The sequence below is a fragment of the Gossypium arboreum genome, chromosome 13, assembly GCF_025698485.1.
Source record: "Gossypium arboreum isolate Shixiya-1 chromosome 13, ASM2569848v2, whole genome shotgun sequence".
Classification (NCBI taxonomy): Eukaryota; Viridiplantae; Streptophyta; class Magnoliopsida; order Malvales; family Malvaceae; genus Gossypium; species Gossypium arboreum.
In genome coordinates, this window is record NC_069082.1 from 71,472,089 (window position 1) to 71,479,673 (window position 7,585).

Consider the following 7,585-nt stretch of genomic DNA (forward strand, 5'->3'; position numbering starts at 1 on the left):
AAGTGCTCGTGTAAAAAAAAAAAAGAGAGAGAGAGCACATGTATTTGAAAGAGATGTACAAAAGAACATATAAAAGTCAAGTTGGTGTATCGAAGGTAAAAACTCCGAAGGTTTGATTGAGGCTGAGTCTAAGGTTTTTAAACCAAATTTATCCATCTTTCACCTACCCCTAGCCTAGCCACGTTACAACCTTGATGAAGACCTATTGATTCAAAGTCCTCATGCTACCTACATTAGTGGAGAGAAATTGCTACGATCAACATATGAAGACATAAGTTAAGCTTAATGATTGCAGCTTAGTCTTGAATAAAGGAATAAAAATCAAATTGGTAAGGGTTAACATTTCTTTGTTACAAAAGCATTTAGTCTAAATTTTTCTATTATAATAAGTTGTTGAATTTAATTAGAACAATATGTATACTTAAGTAGCATAACTATCAGATTTCTTGTCTTTGAGCATAAGTATTTTAAACTCATAATTTTGGGAAAAATGTTATTCTGAAGGAATTTTTCAAAGGTGTTTCCAAGAGATTCTTTTCAAAATTTGTTCATTGCTCGGGACGAGCAATGAATTAAGTTTGGGGGTGTGGAAACACAAAAATTTATATACTTTTTCATACCCAATTTCTCTTAAATTCATGCAAATTCGGTTAAATTCTTGTCGAAAAATAATTAAATATTATAAAATAATTAAGTCATGTTAAAAATATGAACATGGTGAATTTATTTAATTTTATACTTAACTTTGACTAATTTTGACTATTTTCGACAGATTCGCGTAAAGGGTGAAAATTGGCTCGGCTGACACTGCTGAAAGCACAAAACCGAGAAGCAATTTGAAGTATTGAGGCACTTTAATTTCTAGCCTAAGATGGTCTAGGAATGTGTACTAATTCATAATTCAATTAATTTTAATTTATTCCCCATTTAATTTGGGTTAAATAAATTATTTTTAATTAATTATGGAGAAAAGGTCCAGTTGAACCGCACTGGTCGAGCCAAATTGAGTGAACCGAACCAGCCACTAAATGGGTAGCCCAGAACCGTCCATATGCTGACCCAAATCAGCATTTTAGCTGATTAAATATGCTTGCAAAAAGTCCCTCAAAAGACTTCTAAATTGCATTCAAACCTCACCTTAAATTATGGTTTTGTAGATTTGCCCCAAGCTTAAAATAGCAAAGTTGAAACTCTCAACTTTGCCATGTGTGTGGCCGGCCAAGGAAAGGCTCTTTGGCTGCTAAAATTTTCTATTTTTAGCAGCCACAATCATCTATAAAAGCCACCCATTGCTGATCATTCAAGGAGTCCCTCACTTCACATCATTCTCTCATTCCCTCTCTCACTTTCCTCTCATTTCTTCCATGCCATTCCCTCTTGTTCAAGTGCCGATTTCTTCTCTTGGGAAAGAGGCTCTCATTATCCATTTGGAGCATCAATTTAGGTGTTCATAAGCCACCTTGATAGCCAAGGCCAACGAAGAACGAAGAGACCGGATTTGCTTTTTGTTCCCTATCTCTTTAAATTTTGTTGTTGTTTTGACGAACATGGTTATGAATATTTATGCTATTGAAATGGTTATTTTAATAAATTTAGCTTAAATTATGTTTGTGTTGGGTTGATTATATTCTGCCTGCCGTGTTTATGTTGTTATAAGGCTCGGTAAGATGCTTGATTAAGTAAAATCATGCCTAAGTTATTCTTGCGTTACGACTGTGAGGTAACTAATGAATTAATTATTTAAACGGACTACAATTGTAATTAATAGACACAGTACTTAATCAGTGCATGTTTATTCTTCTAAGGAAGCTGAAGGTTAGATTAGCAATGTATCTGGCGATATTATTGCCTTGCATAACTTGCAAGATTATTGTGATTAAATTGTTTCAAGGTAGGGATGCCTTGTTACTTCACATAGTCTTTTATATGCTTATTAGATTTTATTAATCGTTTGAATTGACATAGGGATATGCAAGAGATTGGTTCAATTTAATGAGTATGTATGTGCAATAACATGTTTGCTTACTAGAATCTGTTTAGTCGGTGAATTGACATAGGGATATGTCAAGAGATGGATGGATTTTTGTTTGTAAATTTGTTCATAAGTTAGCAAATTACCGGGTTGCTGTGAATTTATTCGTAACAATGTAAACATGAGTTTAATAATTCTAAGTTAAAGAAATATAATTAATCCAACACAAGTATGTTACATTGATTAAATCTTATTTGAAATCGTGCACCAGAACTCTTTTGTTTTATTTTAATTATTTACTTAGTTTTTAAGTAGTTTTTGACCATCTTTTAAAATCAAATTATTTTTACCTCGCCAAAGTGTTTTACAAATACTTTCATAAATAATTATTTTTACAGTCCTTGTGGGTACGATAACTCGACATTTACTTGTTACTTTATTACTTGTTGCGATTGTGTACACTTGCACATTTTTCTATCGTTCCACACATCTCCAAATACAATGTTGCCAACATGGCAGACCCCCAACTAAGTTCGCCAGCTGCTCTAAAATCAACAAGTTTCAATAGCCACCTCAGATGTACGAGGTTTCAAGATAAGTCCAGCATCAGATAACCTCTAATGATCTCAAGAATGTATGCTCGAGCATATTGTATTCTTTCTATATAACAGCCCGTTTTTGAGGTTAATCAGAACAGTGGTTTTGGGACCACAATCTGAAGTCAAAATATTTATTTTATTATTTTAATAAGGTCTACAGCATGATAGATTAGTTACGTGAAAGTTTCGTAAAGAAATTTTACTGTTTAAATGCTTAATTTGACAAAAAGGACTAAATCGCGTAAAATGAAAAAGTTGCATTCTATTAGTTAAAGGGGTTATCTAGCCTTGGCTTTATAATATAGTGGCCTTGAATGGTAAATAGTCCATTAGTAACATGAGTGGACAATGGTGGACAACCATTATGTGTTTTAATGTTTTAATATTAAGGTTAAATATGGTATTTGGTAAATGGTTAATAAATGATGTACTGAATAAAAACAAAAAGGGATTTTGTCCATTTTATTTGCATTTGGCCGAATATTGAGAAAGAAGAAAGCCATTTTTGGTGCTTAGGGGTTCGGCACTTGCATGATTAATTTGGTAAGTGTTTTGACTCGGTTTTTGATGATTTTTATGTTTTTTTTATCGTTACTTTGAGTACTAGCTAGCCCGTACCTTTAATTTCAAAATTTTTCATGATTTTGTGAGATTTCATTGATGAATATTCATGCTTTTTGATGATTGATGATGAAACATGGAAGTTAGAAGATAGTTTTACAAATTTTACAAAGTGACTTTGAGTAAAAATGCAAATTATGGCTAATTTGTGAAATTATGAAATTTTATGGTTAAAAGTACGAATAAATGAAAATTGAGGGCTGCTATAAGCATGATAATATTCGGCTAGGCTTGGGTTGTGATAAATTTGAATGAATTTTATTTTACGAGTCTAGAGACTAAATTGCAAAAATGTGAAATAATAGGGGTAAAAATGTAATTTTTCCAAAATGTGTAAATTGTGTTAAATTGAATGAAATGTTGTTTAAATAAGTAAATTTTGATATTATTTAGATTGATATAATCGAGAATTGGATCTAGAATGGGGGAAAACAAAGTATCGGACTAATCGATCCGTTCTGTTGTTTTAATGATCGAGGTAAGTTCATATGTAATAAGCATTGTTAAATTTATGGTTTTACTGCTTTGATATTGTATAAATTGTATATATATGATTCTTGTTATGTTTAATGACATATCGGCTAAGAATGGCACTTAGTGTGCGGTTTGAAATAGCTTCGGCTAAATGTGGCACTTGGTTTGCGATTTGTGATAGCTTGGACTATATACATATATGTGGCACTTAGTGTGCGAAATATTGAGAATGACACTTGCTGTGCGAGATATTAATTAAGGCACTTAGTGTGTGAGACAGCGAAGATGCAACGGCATTACGTGTATGTATGAAATGGTAAGGATCGGTACAGATATGTATGCAAAACTCATGAGAAATGATATCAGTTTATGATGCATCTTTGTAACGAAGTAAATAAGTAAGTCATGCCAATGAGAATGATTTTGTGTTGACCTTGTGATTTTGGGTCCATGCTTATGTTGTATAAATATGTATTTATACCATGATGGTTGAAATGACTTGAAAAGGTGTTATTAACTTTGTTATCATTATTTTACACTAAAACAGTTTTAGACAGTTGCAGCAGTCTTTCTTTGAAAATTCACCAAAAATGGTGAAATCGAATTAGTGGTTGAATAAGATATAAAAATAAATCTTATTGAGTTTATTTTCATATAAAGGAAACGATGTAAGCAAAAGAATTTTATATTATGAGATATTTGAATTTTTGTGAGACAGAGCCAGAATGATTTTAAAATCCCCTATTTTGATTTTGGAAAATCATTAAAAATTTTAAAAAAATAATTATGGGTTATAATTTATATTATTAAAATACTTAATGAGTCTATTTTCAAAAGAAACAAATGGAAACATCATCTGGATCTCGTATGAGGAGATAATTAAATTTTAGTAAAGAAAGGTCAAAGCTGTCAAACAGCAGAATAGGGGTAACTTTGAAGAATAAACTGTATTTATTGGCTAATCCATAAATTCTAAAAATTTTATGGTAGAAATATATATGAGTCTAGTTTCAAGGAAAATTAACATATATTAATTTAGAAATCTTTAACTCAAGTTATAAATAATTTAGTGACTATTACTCGAGTAGACAGCTTGACTGAATTATGTGCAATTATGATTGTGCTACCTTGAAAACATGTTGTTAGAATTTGGCAAAAGCATGTTAATAAGTTGCTTATTATTTTCATACGGACTTAATAAGCTATATAGCTTACTCTCCTTCCTCTTCCATCTCTTATAGGTTTATTTAGCTAGCTCAGGTTGGAGATCACCGGAGATTCAATCACACTATCAAGCTACCATTTAGGGTATAAATATTCAAGCACTTGAGTTTATGGCATGTATAGGGGCTTAGTCAATTCTGTATGTGTCATTTGATTTGGCCAAATGTATTGGCTTATGATGATATATTGATTCATTTTGTATATATAGCCATGAGATGTGGCTTATATTGACTATTTGGGTTGTAATGCCTAATTATATGTACTTGCATGTGCCAAAGGTCATGTGGTGTGATAATGTTGTTTAATATGGATGGGTGTATGGTTATGGTTTATGTGCTTGATAATTGATTGATGACATGATTGGCATAAGTATGAAATAAGAGAATGGTTTAATGATAGTCATGGCATGAAAGTTTGATAAGTTTAAACTAGGCAAAGTATGGTACCTTATGCATGAATAAATTGATATGATATTGCCATGATCATGACTTGTTTGATGATGTTTAAATACTAAATTATGCCATAAAAAGTGCCATTAAAGTTATGTTTAAGTATGTACAAATGAGGGTGCCAAATGGCTTGGTAAATAGCCACTTTCTTGGCCACACGGGCAAAGTCACGGCCGTGTGTCTCAGCCGTGTGGAGGGCACGGCCTAGCACCTGGGCGTGTGACTTGGCCATGTGAATCTATTTTGTTTCTGATGTCATAAACAAAGAGTTACACAGACTGAGGACACAGGCGTGTCCCGAGCCACACGGGCGTGTGTGACCACACGGCCTACCACACGGGCGTGTGACCCTGTTTCATGATGAAATTCTCTACGTTTTCCCAAAAGTTTTCAAAGTTTCCGATTTAGTCTCAAATCATCTCCTATGCATGTTTAGGGCCTCGTAAGCTCGTTTAAGGGACGTTATACATATGTATCAATATTTTTTATTTGAATGAAATTTTATGGCCCGATTTTATGTGATTGTGTATGTTTAAGTCCGGTAATGCCTCATATCTTGTCCCGGCCTTGGACACGGGTAAGGGATGTTACATTCTACTTTAGTCAAATCATTCCTTGGCTCTAGGAATGTGTCTCGAAACCATCTCATCTTGATCTGACCTTCATAAATATTATCCAAACTCGCACCCAAAAGATCGTAGCATATGACTCCCCAATCAACAGATTAAGCGGACCCGGTGAGTATGAACCCATCCACCGGTAATCCAGTTGTAACTTCACGTCCTCTAAAGTGATGGTACACTTCCTGGATGGAAGATGAAATGTGTGCGTCTCGGGTCTCCACCTCTCTATGAACAAGTTGATGAGTTTCGAGTCCAACTTGCACTCTTGGCCTATATTGGCCACATGTGAAAAACCCGTTTCCCTCAAGTAATTTTCTATCAATGGTGATGGAGGACCAGACATATTATGAATATAACATTGTAACACCAAATATACAGCCTGTTATAAAAAAATATAAAATAAAAATTAATTAAAATTACATAAATGAAAAAAATATTAAATAATATTCAAAATTTGAAATTAATCCTTACCATTTTCATTTGTTCGACGAAGATATTTTTATGATCGAGACAAATTAATTCCCCGGCCATTGCTAACATGATCGAATATCTTAGAAATTATAAAAAATAATAATACTAATTTAGAAAAAAATTAAAGAAAATAGTTAATTGAAGAGAGCTTTGAGAAATTTTGGGAGAAATTTGAGAGCTTTTTTGAGAATTTTGGAAGAAATGTTTGTGTGAAAAAAAAGGGGGGTTTATAGTTCTATTTTTTTTACCGTTGGACCCCCCAACGGTCAAAATTTTAAATGATCATTGGGCTGACCGTTGGGGTCAAAAACACAGGCTAAAACGTGTCCTTGAGTGAGCGCCTTTGCCATGTTAGCAAAGTGCATCCACGTCAGCGCGTTTTTTTACTGACATGGCAAAAGCGCTCCCTTAGGGATGCGTTTTGCTGGAATTTCCCTTTAAAATGCTCCTACGTAGACGTGTTCTACTGTTTTCGACCCATTCCGGTAAATAATAAATAAAGTGCTCCATTTCCATAAATAAACTAGGAAATGAGCTTTTATTGGTAAAATGGTCATATATATAATATAAAAATTAATATTTGATTGATGTTGACATATCATCGCCAAATGGAATTTGAATTTTGAATATTTTTATTTTAAAATTTATATATATTAATCTTTTAATACTTTTTTAAATTTTATATAAATAATATATTATAAAATAGTATAATTTTATAAATAATTCAAATTTATATAAAAATAAAATTACAAACATATAAACAATTCAAATATATATAATAAAAAATAATAAAAATATTAAGATTTAGAGAAATTATTTTATGGACTCTTCCCACCACATTATCCATGGTCCATTTCCAATTATTTAATGATATTTCAACAACTTTTTTCATGTCATTAACACATAATTTTGGTTTTTACCTTGAACCTCGATCCCATAACTTTGAATCCTGAACTCTAAAACCTTGTACCATGACCTTAAACTTCAAACTCGAACCTCGAACCCTAAAACTTGAACCCTAAACTTCAAACTCAAACCTCAAGTTTAGGGTTTAAGGTATGGGTTTATGGTTTGGGGTTTATTGTTCAAGGTTCGAGTTTGAGTTGAGGTTCATGTTTTAGTGTTTAAGGTTTAGGGTTTAAGATTTAGGAT